Source organism: Mirounga leonina, unplaced genomic scaffold (assembly GCF_011800145.1).
Source record: "Mirounga leonina isolate KUSES-001 unplaced genomic scaffold, KU_Mleo_1.0 Mir_115, whole genome shotgun sequence".
NCBI lineage: Eukaryota > Metazoa > Chordata > Mammalia > Carnivora > Phocidae > Mirounga > Mirounga leonina.
Window position 1 is genome coordinate 32,647,547 of NW_023270268.1, and position 26,665 is coordinate 32,674,211.

General features: G+C 39.5%; 1 protein-coding gene and 1 pseudogene across 1 annotated transcript in view; one reads left to right on the forward strand and one right to left on the reverse strand.

Moving 5' to 3' along the window:
* STAG1 (stromal antigen 1) overlaps window positions 1-7,795 on the reverse strand; it is a 409,713-nt gene extending 401,918 nt beyond the window's left edge. The window contains exon 1 of the mRNA XM_034995271.1: window positions 7,595-7,795. The gene's annotated coding sequence lies outside the window, so the exon portion shown is untranslated. The remainder of the gene's footprint in view (window positions 1-7,594) is intronic.
* Window positions 7,796-7,956: 161 nt separating this feature from the next.
* LOC118004130 lies at window positions 7,957-9,957 on the forward strand (annotated as a pseudogene).
* The last annotated feature ends 16,708 nt before the right edge of the window (window positions 9,958-26,665 follow it).

Sequence of the window (26,665 nt, forward strand, 5' to 3'; positions counted from 1 at the left end):
AAGCATCTGCCTTCAGCTCAGGTCACGATCCAGGGTCCTGGGATCAAGTCCTGCATCTGCATCAGGGTCCTTGCTCAGTGGGGATCCTGCTTCTCCCTCTGCCTACCGTTCCCCCTGCCTGTGCTTTCTCTCTTTAATAAATAAATGAAATCTTTTTTAAAAAAAGAAAAAACCACCATATGCTGCCTTTAAGAGGTACAAGTGAAACACGAAGAAAATGAGTTTTTAAGTAAATCAGTGAAAAAAGATACATAATGGGAATAGTAAGTTCAAGAAAGTTGAAGTGGTTATATTAACATCACATAAAACAGACCTAAAAAAAAGAGTATTACCAGAGAGAAAAAGAAATATTTCAAATGATAAAAAGATCAATTCATCAAGAAGACATATTATATATTGTACGTGCTTAATAACACATCTTCAAAACACATGAGACAAAAATTGACAGAATTAGAGGAGAAAAAGACAATTGCAAGAAATAGGCAACTATGACTGAGGTCACAGTTGGATATTCTAACCTCTCAGCAACTGATAAAACTACATCCCCCTCCAAACAAAACAAAACAGAACAAACAAAAAACACCAGCAAATACACAAATGATTTGAAAATGCTACCAAAACACCTTAATCTAACTGATATTTACAGAATACTATACCCAACAACTGCACGATACATTATTTTCAACTGTGAAAGGCACATTTACCAAGACAGACCATGAAACAAGGTTCAGTAAATTTAAACGAATTAAAATCACACAGAATATATTCTGACCTCAAAAAGAAATTAAGTTAAAATCAATAATAAGATATCTAAAATCATCCCAAGTACTTGAAAATTAAACACACTTTTTTTTTTTTTAAGATTTTATTTGACAGAGAGACAGCGAGAGAGGGAACACAAGCAGGGGGAGTGGGAGAGGGAGAAGCTGGCTCTCCGCCAAGAAGGGAGCCCGATGTGGGGCTTGATCCCAGAACCCTGGGATCATGACCTGAACTGAAGGCAGACGCTTAACAACTGAGCCACCCAGGTGCCCCATAAACACTTTTTTAATAAAGATTTTATTTATTTGATAGAGAATGAGAGAGAAACAGCATGAGAGGGAGGAGAGTCAGAGGGAGAAGCAGACTCCCTGCTGAGCAAGGAGCCTGACACGTGACCCAATGCCGGGACTCCAGGATCATGACCTGAGCCGAAAAGGCAGTTGCTCAACGAATTGAGCCACCCAGGCACCCTGAAAATTAAACACACTTTTAAGTAATCCATATGTCAAAGAAGAAATTACAAAGCAGACTAGAAATTATTTCAAACTGAATAACAAAAATACAACATATCAAAATTTGTGGAATACAGCAGTGCTTACAGGAAAAGTGACAGTTCTGAATGCTTAAATTAAAAAACAAGAAATGGGGCGCCTGGGTGGCTCAGTTGGTTAAGCGACTGCCTTCGGCCCAGGTCATGGTCCTGGAGTCCCGGGATCGAGTCCCGCATCGGGCTCCCTGCTCGGCAGGGAGTCTGCTTCTCCCTCTGACCTTCCTCCCTCTCATGCTCTCTGTCTCTCATTCTCTGTCTCAAATAAATAAATAAAGTCTTTAAAAAATAAAAAAATAAAAAATAAAAAAATAAAGAACAAGAAATGTCTAAAATATATGACTTAAGATTCCACTTTAAGCTAGAAAAAAAGAGCAAACATGTGGAAGACAGAAAATTACAAGGAAAAGAACAAATGAGATAGAGAAAATAAATGGAGAAAACTAGGAGTGTTATTACTTGAAAAGATAATAATATTGGTAAACCAAGAATGATACCAGTCAAGAAAAAAAGAAAGAACATACTAACAACACAAGAAGTTAAAGAGGAGATATCACTACAGATTCTACAGACATTAGAAGGATAACAATGGAACCATGTAAATAATTATATCAATAAATGAAATGAGATGAACAAATGTCTTTAAAAATACAACTTACCAAAACTGACAAGATGAAACAAAATCTGAATAGCCATAGGTCTACTAACAAAATTGAATTTGACTATTACCAAAAACCTTCCCACAAAGAAAATTCCAAGTCTAGATGGTATCACTGGTGAATTCTAGTAAACATTCCATTAAGGATTAATATCAATGTTAAACAAATTCTTTCAGTAAATAAAGGAACACCTCCCAATCTATTTTCTGACACCATCATAATTGTTACACTGAAACCTGACAAAGACATTACAACCAAAGAAAACTACAAAGCAATACCCTTCATGAATATCCCCAAATCCCTAACATTAAATATAAAAAGTATAATACTCTGTGACCACGTGAAATTAACCTACGAATCAAGGTTATTTTAACTTTTGAAAACCACCATTTATCCATTCTACCACTGATGGACACTTTGTTTCTAAATTTTGGCTACTGGGATGCCTGGGTGGCTCAGTCAGTTAAGCGTCTGCCTTCCACTCAGGTCATGATCCCAGGGTCCTGGGATGGAGTCCCACAACGGGCTCCTTGCTCGGCGGGGAGCCTGCTTCTCCCTCTGCCTGCCACTACCCCTGCTTGTGTGTATGCACACTCTCTCTGACAAATAAAATGTTTAAAAATAAATAAATAAGGGCGCCTGGGTGGCTCAGTCGTTAAGCGTCTGCCTTCAGCTCAGGTCATGATCCCAGGGTCCTGGGATCGAGTCCCACATCAGGCTCCCTGCTCGGCAGGAAGCCTGCTTCTCGCTCTCCCACTCCCCCTGCTTGTGTTCCTGCTCTCGCTCTCTCTCTGTCAAATAAATAAATAAAATCTTTAAAAAAATAAATAAAAATAAAATAAATAAATAAATAAAAAGTAAATTTTGGCTACTGGAAGCAAGGTTATTGTGAACATTTTTATTCACGTTATCTTCAACTTACTAGATAAAACAAATTTTTGTGCAAAATGATTGTGTCAGTCTAGACTCCTGCCAAAAACGGGAGTATAATTTCTCCACATCTCACCAACACTTGATATTATCAGAATGCTTAATGTTTGCCAATTTGATAGAAGTGAAATGGTTTCTTCTTATGGTTTTACTTTGTACTACTCCGATTACCAAGATTCACTGCTTTTCCAACTTTGAGTCATGGTATCACTTAGGTGAGTTGCAACCAACATTCTTAATTTAAAAAACAAAATCAGAAAATATCAGAGGGCACTACATAAAGGTTAAATGTTATTTCTTGAAACTTTTATTTCCACTGTGTATGTGTTTGTACTGGGTCACGATATAAAATGTTTTTGTTAACTGTGAGCTTCTAGCAAGTTAAAAGCCATTTTTATAGCTGTTTCATTACAGCAAAACTCTAAAGAGACATTTGGGCAACTTATTTGGGCACCATTTAGGCCCATAGCACAAAGGAATGTATTTTATGAAAGTAGGACCTGAGATGTCCTTCAAGCACAAACTGGCAAAAACAGAATTAGAAGAGGGGAAGGAAAAAAAACCTGAAGGAAACAATAAGGGGTGAATTATATGAAGAAAAGATTCTATAAAACCAACTGATTTATGACCTACTTAAAGCTCACTTTAAAAGAATCACATTTCTCAATAAAACAAGTTTCTCTCAGCACTAAGACAGGAAGCTGGGATCCTATACTCTTAACTATTGAAATGACAGAAAACTGACCCCTCCTTCTCTAGACACATTACCCTAATTCCCATCTCAAGATTCATCTCATTCTAGAGTTTATGCAAGAGCATTCTTTTAGGTCTCTGCTTTCTACCTTTCCCTAAGGAGTGTCACAGTAGCTAGAGACATCTTAATTCTAAAGATTTATATGTTTATTCAGCTAACAAAGATTTACCAAGCCCCTACTATATCCCCTCTCTATAAAGAAATTAAGTTGTATATCCCTCACAATTTTAACTCCTTGGTTATATTCTTTAAAGCTTGATATCCTTAACTAAAACTAATTGCCTCCTCTTGAAAATATTTTTCTTCTTAGACTCAAAACATCCCACATACCATGACCCAACTTCTGCTACATTCTTTGTTCACCAATAATATCCCTACTCTAATCCTTTCAAATAATTTTTTCATAAAAATTTCTTCCTCACAAACTGTGAACTAAGGTGCAATGAGTGTGAATCTACCTGTCACTTAATAGGAGGTGTGATTTTAAGCATTAAAATCTTACAAGACTCAATCTCATCTCTAAAATGGGTAAAACAATACAAGGAATAATGATAATTACATAATCTATTGCCTTTTTTATTACCTAAAGTTTATTTTTAATTTTAGTTTTTAATTTCCTCTAAATACAATAAAATGTTTTCATAGAGGCACTTAAAGTGAGATACCAGGAAATATGGGAAAGAAAAGGTTTAAAGACATATGAATAAACTTGTCAAGTGGGTTATTGCTCTCCCTCTGTTCTCTCCTATGTATTTCCAGATTCTAAGAAGGCAAAAGTAAAAATACTTCTTTCCCAATGGCAGACAAAATTCTAAGAACCCTCAATGAGCCACACCCTATAAATTCCCCTCCCTTTGACTGTGGGGAGGCCTGTAAATATAATGGGATAGCATCACTGCAGTGGTTGTTATATGGCAAATAGATTCTGCATATGTATTTAAGGTCCCTAATCAGTCGAGTGGCCCAAAATGAAATTATCCTGGGTGGGTCTGACCGAACCAGATGAGCTTTAAAAAGGGGGTCTTAAAGGAGAGTCTAGAGGTCACAGACAGAGGAAGTCAAGGAGACTGGCTCCTGCTTGTCTGAATAAAAGCAACAGTAGTCACACGTGAACTGCTATGTGCACTGGTGGTAACCTAACCAAAAGCTATTAAGAAGAGGGACTTATAGCCTCAGGAAATTAACTGTGCCAACAAGTACTGAGCTTGGAAGAACACCCTGAACCTCAAATAAAAACTGTCAGCCACAGCTGACATCTTGATGAGATGATCTGGTGAGATGCTGTACAAAGTCCTGCTACAAAGTACCCAGATTTCTCACCTCCAGAAACTGTGAGACAATAACTGGGTGTTATTTAAGCTGCTAAATCTGTTGTACTTTGCTATACATCAAAAGAAAAGGAATACACTCCCTCACTACAGGACTAAACATCAAAGAAAAAAAGGGGAAGATGAAACAGGGCTTTAGCTACCTCCATTTTAACCTCAGTCTGTACTTTATTAATTAAGCTCCTCTTTCTGGCTATCTCTTAACTCAAGCAAAACACCCTACTGGCAAAGCATTCCTGATAAGAACCAAAACTACACCCACAAGCAATAAGGACTGCCCGGAGCCACCAAGACCGCACGAGACGGACCCTAAGACAATGACTGACCTGACCTTCACTGCCCACCTGCATGTACTCAACCATCTTTCATCCACATTTGCCTTATATAAACTTAGAAGTTTGAACATTTGGGAGAGACAGTTCTTCCAGTGTTGGCCTCACTGAAATAAACTTTGTTTCACCACCTTTCGTCTCTCTGCCTTTGGATTCTGTCAGCAGCAAGTGGCTGGACCTAGTCTGTTTGGGACCCCTAGAGCCAGGTGCTCTTGTACCCCTGCACCCAGGCTACAAAGAAATGTACCTTTTTCCTCAGGGTGCCTTAGATCGCCTCACAGCATTGATTATGAAGCTACACTGATCCAGAATCAAGGTTTGGAAAAGGCTAAAACTGCATAAAATGTTTCAAGCTTTAACTATTAAGAAGGGCTCTTTCCATACACATCTTGTTAAACAACTACAATTTAGTACCCTCATTTTAGTGGTAAGTAAACCTCAAAGAGTGACACCCCAAAGATGACAAACCTAGGGAATGTTTAAAGTAACTTCAGTCCAGGGCTCTTTCCCCTACACCACAGCCCCCCTTAAGGCTTTAAAAGAGCCATTCAAATCAACAGTAATTATATTATGGTCTTCAACGGAATGAATCCAAGTAACATAATTTCCCACATTTCACATCCATTTCAGTATCTCCTAGCTCTGTCAGAACACCAAAACTAAAGTGGATACTGAGAAATTTCCACTCAAAGTAGTTTGGTTGTAAAAATGACCATTGGTAAACCACTTGATTAAATTTAAAATAATTTTGAAAAATATAAAGAAAAAATTTAGAACACCTGTAGGTTTTCCAGAACTTTATTTAGAAAACAAGCAATTTGTGTTACAAGTGTTCACAAAAATCAAAAGCAAGTAGACAACCTTTCCGGATCTTTCAGTATTTCCCCCCTTCTGCAATTTTTTAAAATCTGAATCACTATAAATATGAAAATACAGTACAATATATCAGACAATAAACGTTTTTAATTTCACTGTTGTGTATGCTTCCCTAGGTATAGTTCACCATCAAAATTTGCAATTTTCTTAAAAACACACACGGAAAACTAAAAGGTAGAGTCATATTCAAATTCCACATAAATCACAGATCAGAGAACTTTCTCTACACCAATTCAAATACTTTCACAAACACTATATTTCCCTAAGAAGATGGGAAATATAGTCCTTTCTAGTCACGACCACGATTAGGAATAAACTATATTCATCATCTTAACAAGAGCTTTAACAGCAAATAATTCGCTATCGTCACAAACAACATTGTTTTGGGTCTATAAGCTTCCAAACCATCCCATGATTTATACGCCCCGGGCACGATTCTCTACAATGTGAAGAGAATCGATAACATTTCCAATGTGGGTAGAAAGGGTGACGTGACAATCCTAAGACCTGAAAATTTTTTTAAGTCCCTAAAGCACACAAGAAGCACCCAGTTCAGACCCTCCAATCGAGGCCCAGGTCCAACTCCAGGCACTCCAGTTTCCCAGCTCTTCACCCCGCCCCCACCCCGAGAAAGGAGGGAAAACAACTTTTATTGGCCTCTTCTCCCGGGGAATTGGCAAACTAGCGGGGCAGTGCTCTGGCCTGAACACGTTTCACAGGGAGGCCTCCGTCGGGGGCGGGGAGGGCAGACAGCGGGAAAGCCCGGCTTCGACGCCCCTTCTCCCCCAGTCGCCAGCCCCCTGCCCCACCCCACCAAGACGACGTCTCGGCCGGCCGCCACGCCGAGCGACCCCCAGGCCCCTCCGCTGAGGCGAGCTCGTTGTCATGTGACGCCGCCGCCGCTAAAACACCGCAGAAACGCAGGGCGGCGGGCGGCGGACGGCATTCGCACCAGCCCGCCTCGGCCCGGCCCCGCCGGGTGCGGACGAGTCCCGAGAGTCCGGGCGGGGGGCGGAGGGCGGGCTTGGCGGCGGGCCCGAGCGCGCCACAAAGGCTTCCGCGCCCGTCGCCGTAGTGCCCGAGCGGGCGGGGGCAGAATCTTGGGGCCCGCGGGAGGGGTGGGGAGGAACTAGGGCTCCGGGGTGCCCGCCGCGCCCACAGGCGCCCCCCCGGGCGCCCGGACGGCCGGCGACTGCCGCGCCCCGCACAGGCCCGCGCGGCCTCCCTCCCCCGCGCGGGGCCCGCGCCCGGCCCGCCCGCCCGCTCCTCGCTCGCGCTCCCTCGCTCCCTCGCTCCCTCGCTCTCGCCCGGCCTCCATCTTGGATCCGCGCTTCCAGCCCCCGCGCCGCTGCCGCCGCATTCCCCCTTTCCCGCCCCCCGCCGCCGTCGCCGCCGCCCGCACTCACCTCAGCTGCCCAGCCGGGCGCCGCCGGCCGTCGACCTAGTTTCCCCCCAAAAGTCTCCGGTGTGTTATTCCCGATGTGGGGGGGTTGTTACGGGGTGGTCGCCGGGGGTTCGGGAGCGGGGGCCGCGCCTTCAACGGAGCTGCAATCCTAACCCGCCATCTGGTGGCATTTTCCACACGCCAATGGCGCCGCTGCAGACTTGGGTCCGGACCGCCCTCTGCTGGCCGCGACGCTTACTGCCTAGCTGACGGGACGGGCCTGCCCGGAAAAGGGAGGGAGCTGAGGCGCGAGCTGGGGGCCGCGGCGGGGACGCGCGCAAACGCTTTCCTGTGGGGATTGCACGCACGCGCACCAGCGGGGCGGGAAACGTGGCCGCTGCGTGGAGGCCCCGCCCCCGCACGGAGCGGTAGCCTAGCTCAGCCAATCGCAATCGGCGGATACCTCTCGGTGAGGACGTTGTGGACGGTTCTTGAGTCGCCCGAGGCTGGCGGAAGGACGGCCACGGTGGCGCCTGCGCGCCCGGCTAGCCGAGTTGCCGCCCGCCATTTTCGGAGCTTCTCCGAGACCTGGGAGGGAGACCCGCCCCCGGCCCCTTCAGTGAGGCCCCTCCTCAGGGCTGGAGACTGGTGTTTCCCTGCAGCTCCGCCTGGCTCGTGCTGTCCCCACCCCACGTCCGGGACGCGCTTTGCGGAAACGGGAAGGCAGTGAAGGAGCCAAACCCTTCTCCCGCCTCTCCTGGGTTTAAAGAGGGTCTCCGAGCTTAGCATTGTGTTAGCTATTTATTGTTGACTGTTGGCCAGGCGTTTTCGCGAGTGAGAGTGAAAAGGTTTCGAGAACTGTTTAGGCCGTCCCGTGTCGCTTTAGACGCTACAGTGCCTGCCCCAGGCCGATTGGCGTCGTCCCTGCCTCTGTAAAGCAGGTTCACTCCTTAGTGCCGGCTTTGCATAAGGCGGCAGCATTGGCTAGTTAGTGAAAAGGGAATGTAGCTAGACTGGGAAAATACGGCCTCAGCTTTGGAATGCGATCTCTCCTCCCACAGCACAGGACTACTTTCAGTGGCTCTGAAATGGACGTGAGAATTGACTAACGTGAGATCATGACCAAAATACGCCCTTGAACGTGGCCTCTTCCTACCCGCCTTTCCGTGGCTGTGGCTCCTACCTTTCACCTGCTCACAACTTTTCAATACAAAAGTGAATCCTTAATCTCCCAGGTCATCAGCTCCACTTGTGACTAAATTCTCTGTTGCTAGAGCCAGCTCTTTTAATATTGCGTTAGCATCGCTCGATTCCTTTACAGTCCTCAGCCCATCTCCAGTAAATTACCCGTTTTTGTTTTCTTTCTCAAAAGGTCGCGAAGTGTATGGCTATTTCACTGGAGGAAGTCGCAACCCATCTAAACACACGCACACACATCTCTGGTTGGTTTCTTTCATATTCTTTGCAAAGACTATTTCCAGCTTTCCTTGTTACTATTGCCGGTCGCAATCCATACTAATAGATAACTTCATTTTAGTTTCCAGGGATCAAATCTATGGGACTACAAATTCTCCAGTTTGATAGTCTCTCCATCTGGAAGTATCTGTAGTCACATTCTGTTCATGATCTGAAAAATTCTCACCAAATCAACCTGTTCTCCCCTTTCCAAAGCCAGTCTTTCTTGGACTGTGTATGCTATCCCTTCCCACTTCCTTCCACCACTACTTTTGTAAGGTCTTGTATCTTCAATGTGCTTATCCACCAGCTTCTTCCTTTCTGCTTTTCAGCACACAGTTTCCATGGTCTTTTTTTAAAATTTCAGTGCTACTCTTCTCTCCAGTTACTGTATTATCAACCTTCCTTTCCCAGTCACATTTCTGAAAAGCAGTCACCGCCTTCATTTACCCTTTATTCCTTACCTTGTATTAATCAGACTTCATAACAGCAAAATGAAATTACATTTTAAGATCAACAGAGTTCTACTTTTCTCCTTTTCGCCGCCATCCTGCTGTGTGTGGCTGGCTGCTTCTCGCCATGTCTTCTCACAAGACTTTCAGAATCAAGAGATTCCAGGCCAAGAAACAAGCAGAATCGCCCCATTCCCCAGTGGATTTGGATGAAAACTGGTGATAAGATCAGGTACAACTCTAAGAGGAGGCACTGGAGAAGAACCAAGCTGGGTCTATAAGGCGTCACACATCATGAGATGACACACTTAATTGGCACACATATTAAGCTGTGTGAAGATCATGTGTTCTATCATTCTGTAAACATCCTTCCTACCTGGCCATAGACTTGTCTTATCATGGAAATGATTTTTCTCTGTGACTATGCCTCTGCACCAGTAGGTTGGTTCAATAATAAATGTGAGATCTTTTGGCTCTACTGCTGTTGTGTTTCTGATTTGTGAAGTACTGAATTCCCCACCTGTCAGATCATGCATAGCACTGTCAGAACTTTCTGCAGTGAAAGAAATGGCCCTTGACAACCAAGTATGTAAAGTGTGGCTAGGGGGCACCTGGGTGGCTTAGTGCCTTAGGCCCAGGTCATGATCTCAGGGTCCTGGGATTGGGCTCCCCACTGAGGAGGGTATCTGCTTGCCCCTCCTCTGGCTCATGCTCTTTCTCAAATAAATAAATAAAATCTTTAAATTAAAAAAAAAAAAAGATCAACAGAGTTCTACTAGTTTCCAACCATTTTCTCATTCCTCATTTTCTTGACATACCCAATCCCTAGCCCCTCCTTAAAATCCTATTTCCCTTTATTTTAAGACAATTCCTGGTACCTACAACCTACCTGGTTTACTGGTCTTATTCCTTTGCTAGCTCCTCCTCCTTTCTTCCATCCCACGGTTCAACTCCTAACTCTCTGTCCTCCACTACATTCTTTCACTTCAAAAGTCTCCCAAAATTACTGTTTCTGATTTTTCCTCAACTAAGATTCCTCATGTTCAGCTTACTTGCCAGGAAGCTCCAGCTCAAAATTTAAACATTTAAAATGATGCTTTTTTAAAATTCAAATTTCCTAATTTCTCTTAACATTGTAATCTCAGTGTAATAATTAAGAACAAGGACTTTGGAACTGTACTGCTCTAGAAAGCTGTGTGACCTTGGACAAATCTCTTTGTGCCTCAGTTTCCTCAGTTGTTGGAAAAAACAATAGTACCTATCTCATAGAGTTGCTATGAGTACTAAACAAATTAACAATTATATAGAAATGTCATTGGTATTATTGTCGTGTTGTTTTTATCTTGCTAAGAACTTCTTAGCAATTTTTAAAAATATCCAAGGGCATGGGTAGTCAACTTTCTGAGTTTAGAGAAATCTAAAATTTTCTTTATTTTGCCCTCTCACTTAACTCAATAGTTGAGCTGGTGTTTATAAATAATTACTTAGTCTCCTAGGTTCTAAATTGTAGGGCTAGACTTGACTCTTTTCCTTCAAAATAGCCCAACTCCCATGATATCCTCATTCAGATTTCTTGCTTTTTCTCCCACTGCTTTAATCTCATTCAAGGCTGTTACTGCCCCCCACTACCACCAAATCCCATTATCTTATACCATAACAAGTAAAATAGCCTTCTAAAAAGTCTTTGTCTTTCATTCACCACCCTTTTAAAAATGCACAAAAGCTTTCTGTGATTCCTATGTTTCACAAAATATAATCAGAAATACTTAATGGTATGCAAGAAATGACTTAATCTTTTTCCGATTTCTGTCTCTTTCTTCACAAATTCTTCATATTAGTTGATTTAGTCTGAAAAATAATAAATGCAAGCAAACAATAGGTACATTTAAAGTTTAGCTATTTGATAAAGTAATGGTTATAATGTGTTGACTTTGTTCCGGAATCACACATCTCCCAGGAGCCTCTGCTTTTGTGAAATTCTTAATCAAGATTCCAAAATTCTTGGCAAAGATTTTCAAATACCACCGTTTTCATGAACAGCTTCAAGCTATATGTATGAACAAAATATCAAAAGGGATATCTGAAACTAGTGTGAATAGTAGCTAAAGATTCTTAAATATTATTTAGGGTAGGGGTGCCTGGGTGGCTCAGTCGGTTAAGCTTCTGACTCTTGATCTCAGCTCAGGTCTTATGAATTCAAGTCCCATGTTGGCTCCACACTGGGCATGGAGCCTACTTTAAAAAAAAAAAAAACTTTTTAAAAAATTATTTAGAGTTGGGAATAAAGTATTGGTAGAGCAACCATTTGCTTAGTCCATATTTCTTGGTGACCTTGGAATTCTACCTCATTGCTCATTTCAAATGATCTGAAATGAGCCCGGGCCCACTTTGAAGTTTCATCCTTGGTAGGTTAGATGTCTAAAAAGGAAGACACATACCCATTAGTTTTATTTCAACTCAATTCTTAGCCAACCTGGTACAAAAGTAGATACTTAATATTATATATTTAAAAATTGCATTTATAGAATTACACATCAATGTATTGTAAGTGTAATATAAATGCATCGCAGAATAAATGGTTAACATTTATTAACGAATACCATGAAGAACTTTGCCTTTTAATACAAAGAGCTAGTTGGTGACTATTTATTTATTTATAAAAGATTTATTTATTTATTTATTTATTTATTTATTTATTTAAGTAATCTCTACACCCAATGTGGGCTCAAACTCATGACCAAGTTCAAGAGTCGCATGCTCTACTGACAGCCAGCCAGGCATCCCTAGTTTGTGACTATTTAGATGGCCGAGTAACTTTAAAATTTGTCTTTTTCCACTTTGGATAATTTTAGCATGAAGATTTCCAAATTATTCTATTGACCTTAGAGTTCTGCTTAAAGTGAAAGATGTTCAGCCAACTTGTTTTCATGATGATAATGATGGTATTGCTTTCACGAAAGTCTTTTTTTACTTTAATGACTTTATGGTTTTAGAGCAGTTTTAGGTACAATAAAGGAAGGTATGGAAGGAGGAAGGAATGGAGATTTCCCCTATACCCCCTGCCCACACACGAATGGCCTCCTTCCCTATTATCAACATTATGCACCAGAATGATACATTTGTTACCAAAGATGAACCTATATTGACACATCATAATCACCCAATGTATGTAGTTTACCTTAGGGTTCACCCTTGGTGGTGTATATTCTGTGGGTTTGGACAAATGCGTAATGATATACATCCATCATTATAATAACATACTAGTATTTTCATTGCCAAAAAAATCTCTGCTCTGTATATTCATCCTTCCTTCTCCCTGACCTCTGGCAACCACTGATCTTACTGTCTCCATAGTTTTGTCTTTTCCAGAATGTCATGTAATTGTAATCATGCAGTATGTAGCCTTTCAGATTGGCTTCTTTCACTCAATAATGTGCTTTAAGCTTCCTCCATGTCTTTTCATGGCTTGATTGTTCATGGGTTTTTTTAGTGCTGAGTAATAATCCATTGTCCAGATGTATCACAATTTATTTATCCATTCAACTACTGAGAGATATCTTGGTTGCTTCCAAGTTTTGCAAATTATGCATAAAGTTGCTATCAGCATTCCTATGTAGGTTTTTTTTGTGAACATAAGTTTTCAATTCACTTGGATATATACCAAGGAGTGTGATTGCTGGATCATATGGTAAGAGTATATTTAGTTTTGTAAGAAACTGCCAAATTGTCTTCTAAAGTGGCTGAACCATTTGCATTCTAACAAGCAATGTACGAAGGTTCCTGTTGCTCCACATCCTTGTCAGCATTTGGTATTGTCAGTGTTCCAGATTTTGGCCATTCTACTAGGTATGTAGTGGTATCTCATTGTTGTTTCAGTTTGAATTTCCCTGGTGACATATGATGTAGAGCATCTCTTCATATGCTTGTTTGCCACTATATATTTTCTTTGGTGAGGTATCTGTTAAGGTCTTTGGCCCATTTTTTTATTTGGGTTGTTTGTTTACTTACTGTTGCATTTTAAGAATTCTTTGTATATTTTGGATAATAGTCCTTTATCAGATGTGTCTTTTGCAAGTATTTTCCCCCAGTCTGTGGCTTGTCTTCTAATTCTTTTGACATTGTCTTTTGCAAAGCAGAAGTTTTTAATCTTAATGAAGTCCAACTTATCAATTATTTCTTTCTTGGATTATATCTTTGGTGTTGAATCTAAAAAGATATCGCTATACCCAAGGCCATCTAGGTTTTCTCCTCTGTTAACATCTAGGAGTTCTGTAGTTTTGCATTTCACATTTAGGTCTGTGATGCTGTGATGTGTGTTGGGTTAATTATTTGTGAAAGATGTAAGATCTCTGTCTAGATTTTTTTTTTTGCCTGTGGATGTCCAGTTGTTCCAGAACCATTTATTGAAAAGACTATCTTTTCTTCTATTTTACTACCTTTGCTCCTTTGTCAAAGACCAGTTGACTATATTTATGGGAGTTTATTTCTGGACTCCCTATTCCATTGACCTGTCTATTCTTTTGCCAATATCATACTGTCTTGATTACTGTAGCTTAATGGTAAGTCTTGAAGTCAGGTAGCATCAGTCTTCCAACTTTGTTCTTCTCCTTTAATATTGTGCTGGCTTTTCAGGGTCTTTTGTTTCTCCATGTAAACTTTAGAATCAGTTTACTGATATCCATAAAATAACTTGCTGGGATTTTTTTTGAATTGCATTGAATCTATAGATCGAGTTGGGAAGAACTGACATCTTGATGATATTGTATTTTCCTATCCATGAACATGGACTATCTCTCCATTTATGTGGTTCTTCTCTGATTGCTTTCATCAGAGTTTTATAGTTTTCCTCATATAGATTTTTTTTAAGATTTTATTTATTTATTTGAGAGAGAGTGAGAGAGAGAACACAAGCAGGGTGAGGGGCAGAGGGAGAAGTAGACTCCCCACTGATCAGGGAGCCCAATGTGGGGCTCGATCCCAGGACTCCAGGATCATGACCCAAGCTGAAGGCAGATGCTTAACTGACTGAGCCACCCAGGCGCCCCCCTCATATAGATCTTATAAGAAAGACTTTTCAAAGTAACGTTTTATTCATGATTCTTCCCTTCTCCAACCCTTTTACAGAGTTCTAGGTGCAGCTATTAGATATTTAGACCAAAGAGAGGTCTCCTGATTATGCTTTCTCACTCTTCACTTTCACTACTTTTACAAACCACGTGAATATTTGTAACAGTATTTTAGGGATCATGATCACTGCCTCATTTTACTCTCCCAAAATGAAGTATTCTTCCTTCACATTTTCACTTGGCTACAGGACATTTGCTGTTACTTGTATTGCTAGACCTTTGCAAAAATCAGAAATGGTTTTCCTTTCTTTCCTACTCTTGCAATTAAGGTGTGCTACCAACTGGTGGTAATAATATGTAAGGCCTAACTATCAGATTAACCTGTGGTTTTCCCATTCCTTTTTTTTTTTTTTTTTTTAAGTAGGCTCTACACACAGTATGGAGACCAACACAGGGCTTAAACTCACAACCCTGAGATCAAGACCTGAGCTGAGATCAAGAGTCGGACACTAAACCAACTGAGCCACCCAGGTACCCCTTCCATTCTTTTTTTAATACTAAAAACACAATTCCTTCTAAACATGAGCACTCAATTACCAAGGCTGGTAATATGAGGGACCAGAATAGAGGTGCCTGGGTGGCTCAGTTGTTAAGCATCTGCCTTTGGCACAGGTCATGATCCCAGTGTCCTGGAATCAAGCCCCGCATCGGGCTCCCTGCTCAGCAGGAGGCCTGCTTCTCCCTCTCCCACTCCCCCTACTTGTGTTCCCTCTCTTGCTGTGTCTCTCTCTCTGTCAAATAAATAAATAAAATAATAAAATAAAATTTTAAAAAAAGAGGGACCAGAATACCTCCCCCTTCAGAATCAATAACCTGGTTGCAGGCAAAATCTTATCCCCCCAAAATGGAGGATCAGAACTACTCAGACACTTAAAAAAGAAATCTCATAAGCAGAGGGCTAAAGCTAATGTGGATAGGAGCTAAGGATTCTTATATAATCCTTAAGGTAGAGAATAAAATATCAGTAGAACAACCAATTGCTTACTCCAAGTTTCTTGGTGTACTTGGAATTTCCAAATCATTGCTTATTTTAAAAGATCTGAAATGAAGCCTGACCCACTTTAGGGAGTCATCCTCAATAAGATAGCTACAAAAAAAATATTGTTTCTATATAAACAGAAAAAACCAGCATCTATTTTTTTCCCAAAGAAATGCACACATGGCAATAAGTAAAAGGAAACAAATTAAATTGTAACAGAACATTAGCACAAAAGAATTTATGATGAAAAGCAACAAATATTATAACCCTTTCTACTTCTAGGATCAATCCCCAGGGCCAACCTCTTTTACATGTTTTTGTTTGTTTGTGATTACTTAAGTATTTCTAAATATGCTCATATCAGCTTTACACAATATCTAATGACTCCTAGCTATAAAAGGTAAGGATTATGCTAACATCCACTTCAAAGTTTAACAGTTACAGTCATTTTAGCTTTTTTGTTGGTTATCTTTGAAACTTTTAATAATATACTGTGAAACTCTAGATAATATTTCAACCACAGATAGAAAGTATTTCAACTCTCCAATTTTACTACTGCCATTCTTCCTTCTCACCTTCCACTCACCTCCCTTAAACATAGTCAATAAGTCTTTTCTATTCTGTCCTCTGGGTAACGCAAAGTTAACAGCCAACTTCCAGGCTAAGAAGAGTGCCAAGATTACATTTTCTTCTCAACAAACTTCTGTCAGAACCACTAGAAAGTCACTCAAAGGAAAATGTGCAGAACATGAAGATCAAATGGATTCTCTTCCCTTACTATCAATTGCCCAAATATTTATGCTTCATATTTGGGCCATAAACTACTTATATGGCTTTGTTTTTCCTAGAGTTTCAAAATGCCTTTTTCCCCCCCACTGTGTATTATACCTAATTTATCACATAAAAATTTTTCATCTTTTCTACTCTTTTACAGAGATTCTCTTTCTTTTGCCAGCTGGTAACTGGGGGGCATTATATATATAATGAAAACATATTCAAATCACTTCCTATAATCTTTCAGTGCATGTTTTTTATAACCAAGTTATTTCTAAAAAAGAACTTTTTAAGAGAAATATTACAGGCATGCAACCAATTAAAAAAGTAAAAGTTATGTGCCTTTCCTTTTCCCTTGACATCTTATTTCTCCTTTCCAGAGGCAGCCACAGTTATCCATTTCCAGAAGCTTTTGGATATTCTCTTTAATCTGAGTAATAGGGAATTTCTAGGGATAAAAATTTAATAGCAAGCTATCAGGGTCAGAATTGCATATTTTTCTTTCTGAATCAATGTAAGCAATCAATGACTACAAATATCTTGTCAATGACACTTATGGAGACATTTATTAAGCTCACCCGGTCACAGGCCAGGTAAGCACGGAGTGCAACTGGAGACCATGGAGAAGCGAGTGATTGACTGCTTTTCTCTGGGGGCTCACTGAGGAGTGGGGCCCCAAGTTCTCGGCTCCTCTGAGGTGGAAATTGGGAGGCCTCCATTTTCACACTCATCCTCCAAATCTGTATGGAAAGCTTGCAGGGAACAAAAGCTCCGGAGAGCAAACCAAGGCAATTACTTAGCCAGGACCCGGCAAGGGCGGGGCAATTCCACCTCGAGCAAAGACATTTGAGAACCAAGGCAACAGGCCCCTCCCTCAGAAGACCAGCAAGAACAGCCAGCCAAGACCAAGTTTACCAATCAATGAGAATGACAGAACTCCAGCATGAGGGGAATACAGCACATAGAATTCATGGCTTTTTTCCCCATGATTCTTTAGTCTTTCAAAGTTAATTTTTTTAATTTTCTTTTTTTTTTAATTACTCTTTTTCCCTTTTTCAACCAACATCTTATCAATCCCTTTTTTAAAAATCTTTTTTATTTTTCATTTTTAGAGTCATATTCTATCCCTTCATTTTAGTTAACCTTATTTTTGGTATATATATATACATTGTTCTCCCTTTAAAATTTTGGGATACAGTTTTTTGTAACAGGCTAAAATATACCCTGAATCTCTAGTGTATGGCTTTGTTCTAGTCTCCTGCCTGATCACATTCTCTCCCCCTCTTTTTTTTAAATTTCTCTTCTTTCTTTTTTCAACCAACTTCTTATCAATTCCTTTTATAAAATCTTTTATAATTTTCTACTTTACAGTCATATTCCATCCCTTCATTATATTTACCCTTATCTTTGTACATATACAAGTTTCTCTTTCTTTAAAATTTTGGGAGGCTGTGTCTTCTAACAGACAAAAATACACCCATAATCTAGTGTGCAGCACTGATTTATTCACCAGTCTGATCATATTTGAACATATTCTTCTTTTTTTTTTTCTCTCTTTGCCTTTCTTTCCCCCCTGGTTTCAGATCTCTTCTGATTTATTTAGTGTATATTTCTCTGGGGTCGTTGTTACCCTGTTAGCATTTTGTTCTCTATTCATCTATTCTCCTCTGAACAAATGACGAGATGGAAAAACTCACCTCAAAAAAAAGAACAAGGGGCAGTACCGACTGCCAGGGACCTAATCAATTCGGACATTAGTAAGATGTTGGAACTAGATTTCAGAATGACGATTATAAAGATACTAGCTGGGCTTGAAAAAACCATGGAAGATACCAGAGAATTCCCTTCTGGAGAAATAAAAGAAATAAAATCTAACCAATTCAAAATCAAAAAAGCTATTAATGAGATGCGATAAAAAATGGAGGCTCTAACTGCTAGGATAAATGAGACAGAAGAGAGAATTAGTGATATAGAAGACAAAATGATAGAAAATAAAGAAGCTGAGAAAAAGAGATAAACAACTACTGTATCATAAGGGCAGAATTTGAGAGATAAGTGATACCATAAGATGAAACAATATTAGAATAATTGGGATCCCAGAAGAAGAAGAAAGAGAGAGGGGGGCAGAAGGTATATTGGAGAAAATATTAGCAGAGAACTTCCCTAATCTGGGGAAGGAAACAGGCATCAAAATCCAGGAGGCACAGAGAACCCCCCTCAAAATCAATAAAAATAGGTCAACACCCCGACATCAAATAGTAAAACTTACGAGTCTCAGAGAAAAAGAGAAAATCCTGAAAGCAGCTTGGGACAAGAGTTCTGTCACCTACAATGGTAGAAATATTAGATTGGTAGCAGACCTATCCACAGAGACCTGGCAGGCCAGAAAGGACTGGCATGATATATTTAATAGAGCACTAAATGAGAAAAATATGCAGCCAAGAATACTATATCCAGCTAGGCTGTCATTGAAAATAGAAGGAGAGATAAAAAGCTCCCAGAACAAACAAAAACTAAAGGAATTTGCAAACACGAAACCAGCCCTACAAGAAATATTGAAAGGTGTCCTCTAAGCAAAGAGAGAGTCTAAAAGTAACATAGACCAGAAAGAAACACAGACATTATACAGTAACAGTCACCTTACAGGCAATACAATGGCACTAAATTCATATCTTTCAATAGTTACCCTGAATGTAAATGGGCTAAATGCCCCAATCAAAAGACATAGGGTATCAGATTGGATAAAAAACCAAGACCCATCAATATGCTGTCTGCAAGAGACCCATTTTAGACGCAAAGACACCTCCAGATTGAAAGTGAGGGGGTGGAAAAACCTCGCTAATGAACATCAAAAGAAAGCTGGGGTGGCAATCTTTGTATCAGACAAATTAGATTTTAAACCAAAGACTGTAATAAGAAATAGGGAAGGACACTATATCCTACTTAGGGTCTATCCAATAAGAAGATCTAACAATTGTAAATATTTGTGCCCCTAACATGGGTGCAGCCAATTATTTAAGCCAATTAATAACAAAAGCAAAGAAACATATCAACAACAATACAATAATAGTAGGGGACTTTACCACCCCCCTCACTGAAATGGACAGATCATCTAGGCAAAAGATCAAGGAAATAAAGACTTTAAATGACACACTGGACCAAATGGACTTCACAGATATATTCAGAACATTCCACCCCAAGGCAACAGAATACACATTCTTCTCTAGTGCCCATGGAACGTTCTCCAGAATAGATCACATCCTAGGTCACAAATCAGGTCTCAACTGGGACCAAAAGAGTGGGATCATTCCCTGCATATTTTTGGACCACAATGCTTTGAAACTAGAACTCAATCACAAGAGGAAAGTCAGAAAGAACTCAAATACATGGAGGCTAAAGAGCATCCTACTGAAGAATGAATGGGTCAACCAGGAAATTAAAGAAGAATTTAAAAAATTCATGGAAACAAATGAAAATGAAAATACAACTGTTCAAAATCTTTGGGATGCAGCTAAGGCAATCCTAAGAGGAAAGTATATAGCAATACAAACCTTTCTCAAGAAACAAGAAATGTCTCAAATACACAACCTAACCCTACACCTAAAGGAGCTGGAGAAAGAACATCAAATAATGCCTAAACCCAGCAGAAGAGAAATAATAAAGATCACAGAAGAAATCAATGAAATAGAAACCAAAAGAACAGTAGAACAGATCAATGAAACTAGGAGCTGGTTCTTTGAAAGATACGTAAGATTGATAAACTCCTGGCCAGACTTATCAAAAAGAAAAGAGAAAGGACCCAAATAAATAAAATCATGAATGAAAGAGGAGAGATCACAACCAACACCAAAGAAATATAAACAATTATAAGAACATATTGTGAGCAACTCTATGCCAGCAAATTAGATAATCTGGAAGAAATGGATGCATTCCTAGAGATGTATCAACTACCAAAACTGAACCAGGAAGAAATAGAAAACCTGAACAGACTTTTAACCACTAAGGAAATTGAAGCAGTCATTAAAAATCTCCCAACAAACCAAAGCCCAGGGCCAGATGGCTTCCCAGGGGAATTCTACCAAACATTTAAAGAAGAATTAATACCTGCTCTTCTGAAACTGTTCCAAAAAATAGAAATGGAAGGAAAACTCCCAAACTCATTTTATGAGGCCAGCATTACCTTGATCCCCAAATCAGACAAAGACCCCATCAAAAAGGAGAATTACAGACCAATATCCCTGATGAACATGGATGCAAAAATTCTCACCAAAATACTAGCCAATAGGATCCAACAGTACATTAAAAGGATTATTCACCACAACCAAGTGGGATTTATTCCTGGGCTGCAAGGTTGGTTCAGCATCTGCAAATCAATCAATGTGATACAATACATTAATAAAAGAAAGAACAAGAACCATATGATCCTCCCAATAGATGCAGAAAAAGCATTTGACAAAGTACAGCATCCTTTCTTGATTAAAACTCTTCAGAATGTAGGGATAAGGGTACATACCTCAATATCATAAAAGCCATCTCTGAAAAACCCACAGCGAATATCATTCTCAATGGGAAAAACTGAGAGCTTTCCCCCTAAGGTCAGAACTATAATCACCACTGCTATTCAACATAGTACTAGACATCCTAGCCACAGCAATCAGACAATAAAAAGAAATAAAAGGCATCCAAATTGGCAAAGAAGAAGTCAAACTCTCACTCTTTGCAGATGATATGATACTTTATGTGGAAAACCCAAAAGACTTCACCCCAAAACTGCGAGAACTCATACAGGAATTCAGTAAAGTGGCAGGATATAAAATCAATGCACAGAAATCAGTGGCATTTCTATACACCAACAACAAGACAGAAGAAAGAGAAATTAAGGAGTCAATCCCATTTACAATTGCACCCAAAACCATAAGATACCTAGGAATAAATCTAACCAAAGAGGCAAAGAATCCATACTCAGAAAACTAAAATACTCACAAAAGAAATTGAGGAAGACACAAAGAAATGGAAAAACGATCCATGCTCATGGATTGGAAGAACAAATACTGTTACAATGTCTATACTACCTAGAGCAATCTACACATTTAATGAAATCCTATCAAAATACCATCCACTTTTTTCAAAGAAATGTGACAATTAATCCTAAAATCTGTATGGAATCAGAAAAGACCCCGAATAGCCAGAAGAATGTTGAAAAAGGAAAGCAAAGCTGGTGGCATCACAATTCCGGACTTCAAGCTCTATTACAAAGCTCTAATCATCAAGACAGTAGGGTACTGGCACAAAAACAGACACATAGATCAATGGAACAGAATAGAGAGCCCAGAAATGGACCCTCAATTCTATGGTCAAGTAATCTTTGACAAAGCAGGAAAGAATGTCCAATGGAAAAAAGACAGTCTCTTCAACAAATGGTGTTGGGAAAATTGGACAGCCACATGCAGAAGAATGAAACTGGACCATTGCCCTACACCACACACAAAAATAGACTCAAAATGGTTGAAAGACCTAAATGTGAGACGGGAGTCCATCAACATCCTAGAGGAGAACACAGGCAGCAACCTCTTCGACCTCAGCCGCTGCAACTTCTTCCTAGAAACATAGCTAAAGGCAAGGACAGCAAAGGCAAAAATGAACTATTGGGACTTTATCAAGATAAAAAGCTTTTGCACAGCAAAAGAAACAATCAACAAAACCAAACGACAGCCGAGAGAATGGGAGAAGATATTTGCAAAGGACATATCAGATAAAGGGCTAGTATCCAAAATCTATGAAGAACTTATCAAACTCAACACCCAAAGAACAAAGAATCCAATCAAGAAATGGGCAGAAGACATGAACAGACATTTTTCCAAAGAAGACATCCAAATGGCCAACAGACACATGAGAAAGTGCTCAACATCGCTAAGCATCAGGGAAATCCAAATCAAAACCTCAATGAGATACCACCCCACACCAATCAGAATGGCTAAAATTAACAAGTCAGGAAACAACAGATGTTGGCGAGGATATGGAGAAAGAGGAACCCTCCTACACTGTTGGTAGGAATGCAAGCTGGTGCAGCCGCTCTGGAAAACAGTATGCAGGTTCCTCAAAAAGTTGAAAATAGAGCTACCCAACGATCCAGCAATTGCACTACTGGGTATTTACTCCAAAGATACAAATGTAGTGATCCGAAGGGGTATGTGCACCCCAATGTTTATAGCAGCAATGTGCACAATAGCCAAACTGTGGAAAGAGCCAAGATGTCCATCGACAGATGAATGGATAAAGATGTGGTATATGCACACACACACACACGCACACACACAAACAGTCGAATATTATGCAGCCATCAAAAGGAATGAAATCTTGCCGATGTGGATGGAACTGGAGGGTATTTGCTAAGCGAAGTAAGTCAATCAGAGAAAAACATGTATCATATGATCTCACTGATATGAGGAATTCTTATTCTCAGGAAACAAACTGAGGGTTGCTGGAATGGTGGTGGGGTGGGAGGGATGGGGTGGCTGGGTGATAGACATTGGGGAGGGTATGTGCTATGGTGAGCGCTGTGAATTGTGTAAGACTGATGAATCACAGACCTGTACCTCTGAAACAAACAATACATTATATATTTTAAAAAAAAGAAAGAAAATAGTAGGAAGGGAAAAATGAAGGGGGGGAAATCAGAGGGTGAGACGAACCATGAGAGACTATGAACTCTGAGAAACAAACTGAGTGTTCTAGAGGGGAGGGGGTAGGGGGATGGGTTAGCCTGGTTTGGGGTTTTAAAGAGGGCACATGTGGAATGGAACACTGGGTATTATACACAAACAATGAATAATGGAACACTACATCCAAAAAAATAAATAAATATATAAATAAAATAAACTCTTAGTAACTGACCGCAAAGAAATAGAGATACATGAATTGCCTGACAAATAATTCAAAATAATTTTCTAAAGATGCTCAGAGAGGGCGCCTGGGTGGCTCAGTTGGTTAAGCAACTGCCTTCGGCTCAGGTCATGATCCTGGAGTCCCGGGATAGAGTCCCGCATCGGGCTCCCTGCTCGGCAGGGAGTCTGCTTCTCCCTCTGGCCCTCCTCCCTCTCATGCTCTCTGTCTCTCATTCTCTCTGTCTCAAATAAATAAATAAAATCTTAAAAAAAAAAAAGATGCTCAGAGAGCTACAAGAGAGTACAGAAAACAATTTAATGAAATCAGGAAAACAATACAAAATAAGAAGTTTCAACAAAGAGATAAAAAACATAAAAAATTCTCACAAATTTTGGAGTTGAAGAAAACAATGACTGAACTGAAAAATTCAATAGAAATCTTTAGCAGAAGACTGGACCAAACAGAAGAAAAAAAATCAGTGTTCTCAAAGACAGATCATCTGAAATTATCCTGTTAGAAGAAAACAACAATAAAAAAGGGACGATAGAAAGCCTATGGGTCCCATGGGACATCATTAAAATAAACAATCTATGCATTAGTGGAATCCCAGGAGGAGAAGAGAAAGAAAAAGGGGTGGAAAGCTTATTCAAAGCTTACTCAAAGAAATAATGTCTGAGAACTTCCCACACCTAGAGAGAAATTTGGACATCCAAGTTTATGAAGCTAATAGGTCATCCCAAAATTTCAATCCAAAACAACCTTCTCAAAGACACATTATAATAAAACTGCTTAAAATCAAAGACAAAGAAAAGATTTTTAAAGCAGCAAAAGAAAAAAATAATTCTCTCATATAAGAGAAACCCCATAAAGCTATAGATGGATTTCTCAGCAGAAACCTTGCAGGCCAAGAGAGCAGGATGACATATTCAAAGTGTGGGGAGAAAAAAAAAACTTGCTACCAAGAATACTTTACTTGGCAAAGTTGTCTTTCAGAAATGAAAACAAGATAAAGGCTTTCCCAAAACGAAAACTGAGAAGGTTCATCCCCACTAGACCTGCAAGAAGTGATTAAAGGAGTTCTTGAAACTGATACAAAAGGATTCTAATTATTAGCATGAAAATATATAACACACCAGCAAAGGTAGGTAAGTATATAGTCAGATTCAGAATACTTTAATACTGTACTATGGTGGTTTGTTAACCACTTAACTCTAGAATAAAGGCTAGAGAGCAGAAGTATTGTAAATAGCTATAGCTACAATAATTTATTAATGGAAACACAATATAAAAAGATGTAAATTGTGACATCAAAAACATAAAATGGAAGGGGATAGTAAAAAGGTAGAGATTTTGTATATGGTTGAAGTTGTCACCAACTTAAAATAGATTATTATAGATATAAGATATTTCAAGTAAGCCTCAGAGTAACCACAAAACAAAAACCTATAGCAGATACACATGAGATAAAGACAAGGGAATCAAAGTATACCACTATGGAAAATCATCAATTCACAAAAGAAGGCAGCAAAAAGGGAAGAAAGAACAAAGGAACTACAAAAAACAGTTAATAAGATGGGAATGGTTCGTCCTTGCCTATCAGTAGTTACTTTAAATGGAAATAAATAAAATTCTCTAATCAAAAGGCATGGAATGGCTGAATAGATTTTTAAAGATTTATTTATTTTTCTGAGAGAGAGAGAGAGAGAGTACGAGTGGGGCAGGGAGGAGCAGAGGGAGAGGGTGAAGCAGACTGTGAGCCTGACGTGGGGCTCGAGCCAGGGATCATGACCTGAGCTGAAGGCAGACGCTGAACTGACTGAGCCACCCAAGTGCCCCTGAATAGATTTTAAAAAACCAATTATATGCAGCCCACAAAAGACTCACTCAGCTTCAAGGTCACATGTAAGCTCAAAGTGAAGGGATGGAAAGAGACGTTCCCTGCAAATGGAAACCAAAAGAGAGCAGGGATAGCTGTACTGATAAATCCAAAACTGTAACAAGAATGGCACCTGGACGGCTCAGTTGGTTAACTGTCCAACTTGCTTTTGGCTCAGGTCATGATATCAAGGTCATGAGATCAAGCCCCTCTTAGGACTCCACGCTGGACATGGAGCCTGCTTCAGATTCTCTCTCTCCCTCTGTCCCTCCCACTCATTCACTCTATATCCAATATTGGAGCACCTAAATATACTAAGCAATTGCTAACAGACATGAAGAGAGAAATAGATAATGATACAATAGTGATAGGAAACTCCAGTACCCCATTTTCAACAATAGAAAGATCATCCAAACAGAAAAATAATAAGGAAACACTGGACTTGAACTCTAATTTAGACCGAATGTATCTAACAGGCATATACAAAACATTCCACCTAATAGCAGTAGAATACACATTCTTCTCAAGAGCACATAGAACATTTTCCAGGAGAGATCATATGTTAGGTCATAAAACATGTCTTAGCAGGGCACCGGGATGGCTCAGTCAGTTAAAATTCTGCCTTCAGCTCAGGTCAAGATCCCAGGGTCCTGGGATTGAGCCTTGCGTCAGGCTCCCTACTCAGTGGGGAGCCTGTTTCTGCCACTACCCCTGCTTCTGCTCTCTCTCTCTCGCTCTCAAATAAATAAAAATCCTAAAAAAAAACACTTTAAAAATACAAAATAAAAATAAAACAAGTCTTACCAAATTTAAAAAGACTGAAATCATACCAAATATCTTTTCTGACCATAACGGTATGAAGCTAGAAATCAATAACAATAGGAAAACTGGAAAATCCACAAATATGTGAAAATTAAACAACATACTCCTGAACAACTAATGGGTCAAAGATGAAATCAAAAGGGAAGTAAAAAGTTACCTTGAGACAAATGAAAATGGAAACACAATATACCAAAATTTATGGCATATAGCAAAAGCTGTGACAAGAAGGAAGTTTATAGTAATAAATGCTTACATTAAAAAAAAAAGAAAGATCTCCAATAAACAACATAATTTTACATCTAAAGGAACTAGAAAAAGAAGCACAAACGAAGCCCAAAGTCAGCAGAATGAAGGACATAACAAAGATCAGGACAGATACAAATGAAATAGAGAGCAGAAAAATAATAGAAGGTATCAATAAAACTAAGAGTTGGTTTTTGAAAAAATAACCAAAATCGACAAACCTTAGCTAGATTTACCAAGAGAAAAAGAGAAGACTCAAATAAAATTATAAATGAAAGAGGAGACATTAAAACTGATATCAAAGAAATACAAAGAATCAAAAGAGACTACTATGAAAAATTATATCAACAAATTGGACAACCAAGAAAAAATGGACACATTCCTAAAAACATTTAACCTACCTAGATTGAATCATGAAGAAATAGAAAATCTGAGCAGACTAAAAAGAGATTGAATCCATAATCAAATCCTCCCAACAAAG